The sequence below is a fragment of the Neodiprion pinetum genome, chromosome 7 (assembly GCF_021155775.2).
Source record: "Neodiprion pinetum isolate iyNeoPine1 chromosome 7, iyNeoPine1.2, whole genome shotgun sequence".
In the NCBI taxonomy this organism is placed as follows: Eukaryota; Metazoa; Arthropoda; class Insecta; order Hymenoptera; family Diprionidae; genus Neodiprion; species Neodiprion pinetum.
The window spans coordinates 6,895,395-6,898,512 of NC_060238.1; positions in this window are offsets into that span (position 1 = coordinate 6,895,395).

Sequence of the window (3,118 nt, forward strand, 5' to 3'; positions counted from 1 at the left end):
TTCCACCATTTGTAACAATATAATACCGTATTTGAACGGTATATTATCAAATTGTTCGACCATTCTCTCACAAAGTAGCGAAGAAATTGTACAATAAAGGTAATACTTTATAAACATCGTCCGTTGAGTGGGAAATGAAAAGCTAAATGAACAAAAACTCTTCATGATGGATGACCCAAAAAATCGACTTATTATATGTTTTCAAAATGAAACGGCGTTACGTTGATTGTGTGAATTGCGGTCTGAAAATCGGCGCTGATTGTTCTATAAGCTGGTGTAACGAGCCACTGTAGAATGGAGTTATTTTCAATCCTACACAATTATGTCATAGGCGAAGCAAAGTCGGCTCTTTCATGATAATAATAATAATAACAATAGTAATTGAACAAAAAAAAAAAGAAAAAAGAAAAAAAATTCCGATTTCCATACGTGTATAATAAAGCAGAGAAACACAAAAGAATCGGCTCGTATTTTTTCTTTCTGATGAAAATATATAATTGCGGATGTTACAAGCAATTGAATTGTAATATATTTATAACTACAATGCATGCCAGAATGAGTCACGCCTTGTTGTATTTTTCAATCTGTTGTATTTTCATCGATTTTTGGTTACTCGATAAATGAAACAAGTATTGGCTGATTGCTTTCGCTGAGGTTTGATTGCCGTTGTGAGGTTTAATCTACTTTTTTAGTTAAACAAGGCTTAAATGTCAATTTATTCTTGCACAAGCATTAAATTTTCGAAACAGTTACGCAAAAATCGAGTAACAGTGATCGTAATGAGAAAGAATAGTAACGGATACTAGACTTTCCGGTAACGGCTAGAAAACTAATTTTCATTTTCGTACCCAGAAGTATATTTTTCTATTGTGGTAAAAAATGAAAATAGTTAAGGACCGAGCGGTAAATGGAACTAAAAATTTCTCTCACAATCAGTGCTGTTTCTATTCGATTGAAAGTCAGTGGTTGTATTGCTTTATTTTGAGCTAAGCTTACAATTAGTTGAATCCGTTGCATGATTATTTCAATAAAGCGAAAGGTGTTCGAGAACATCGTCAGAATAATTTTCTTATATATTATATCTGAATTTGACTTTAAACTCCGAACCAATTGACGTTAAAAACTGATACCTACTTTATTTCCATAATAACTGCGTATTGAAATCTACTTATTATACTACACGTATAGCTCAGATTGTTCGTACGATATATTTACAATTATAATTTCACAGTCTCGTACTATTGTTTCTAAAACACTGCCATTAATTGTCCTGTCAGTATGTCGAATTGCGAGATGTGAATATCGAAATGAATTTCTGACGCTAATCTCCTACGAAATTAAACAATGATATTCGGTATGTGAAGGTTTTACGTACGTAATGCATGTTTCAGAAAAAAATACTTTGCGATTTTCCACAATGGCATTTCGTAAAAAGTTTCTTTAGGTTAAAAGAAATGTTCTGTTAAAAGACGAGCGTTTTACGTTATGCGGAAGATGACGTTCGGTTGATTTTTCACTTTCTTACATTTTTCCTGTATTTATGAAGTATTGCGAATAAAATTTTTTCTTTTATTTCTAACATCAATTTGCGTCACAAAGAAGATCCGCACTCGTAATATCAACTCTCTAATCGATGTTTGCGAAGCGCGTATCTGACGGCTTTGTCATTGTTAATTAAATCTCGTAAAATGGTTATAATTTAATAAGATTCCTGAACGATATGTCGTTGTGTTATGGATAGTGATCTTTGGATTGAATATAAATTTCAGGACAAGCATAATAATTGAAGTGCTGCAACGTGTTGCTTCTTCAATTCCAAGAAAAAAGAAAAAAAAGTGCGAAAAATCAAATCAAAAAGCGATCTTACACGCAACGTAGAACGTTCATCTTTTCGCAAAAAAATCTTTTCTTTAACCTAAGCAAACTTTTTAGGGGATACCAAGGTGGAAAATCCGAAATCATTTTTTCCGAAACATCTCAACGTACATACATAATGTGTGTATGATCTGAACCAAAGTTACCAACAATAATAATCACGTCTTGGGTTGGTAATTCTAACTTTACAACTTAATTGTTGTCACTTTTATCTTTGTATCTCGATCAAAATTACATAATCGTTATCACGATTCTTGTACAGAAATTGTAATGGTAATAATCGTTATCTTTATTTTTATTTTTCTTATTATAGTAATAGTGTAACGTAGTAAGCATTGTCGTAATCGCGAGTGTCATTGTCATCGTCATCGCTAACATTGGTCGAATATCGTTGTCAGTGAAGTCAATTGAATATATTCTACTGCGCAGTACAAATGGTAATATGTTTTTAACATCGTGCAACGTTCACTCCGATAACGTACTTACATTACGATTGTAAATACAATACTATGTGCAATGAGTGGGTCTACAACCTTTAGCCTTCGCACACTTTGAGATGATAAGCATGTAACCAGTCAGGATAACGATACCCCGGCAAACTCGGCGTAATGATTCGAATGACTGGATTGACGAAAAGGATAACATTGATAATTTTATATAAATTAAACTTTGAACTCGAATAACTTTTGAACCAGTAGACTTAGCAAAAAATCGTAAGAGACCTTTTTTATAGAGCGTCGAATTTCCTACAAAAATATGTATCGGAAATTTATGTGTATTGCCTTGTTACTGAGCTATAAAATTCACAATTAAACTACTCAAATTTTCACAGGCGTCTTATTCCCTCTTCCATCAACTATTAGACGTGTGACTTTGAAGAAAAATATTGTCAATTCTTTTGAACCAGTCTAATATGTAATGCTAATAATATATCGTTAATAATATGTAATTTGTAACATTATAATTAACTTTGTGAATCGTAAATAATTTTTGAACCACTGGTAAATTCGAAAAATTAACGACGGAGCCAGGAATCGAACCTGGTATCTAGCGATGCTTTACCGGAGCCTTACTCCACTAGACCACCTAGCCGCCCTAATTCTATATTCACACATTATAATTAACACGTGAAATACACGTGATATTTATTCTGCGACCGTCTTCGAAATAATTGCGATAAAAATATACTAATTGGGTACCAGATCGTATGTCTGCAAATTGTTGAATCTACATGGCATGCATG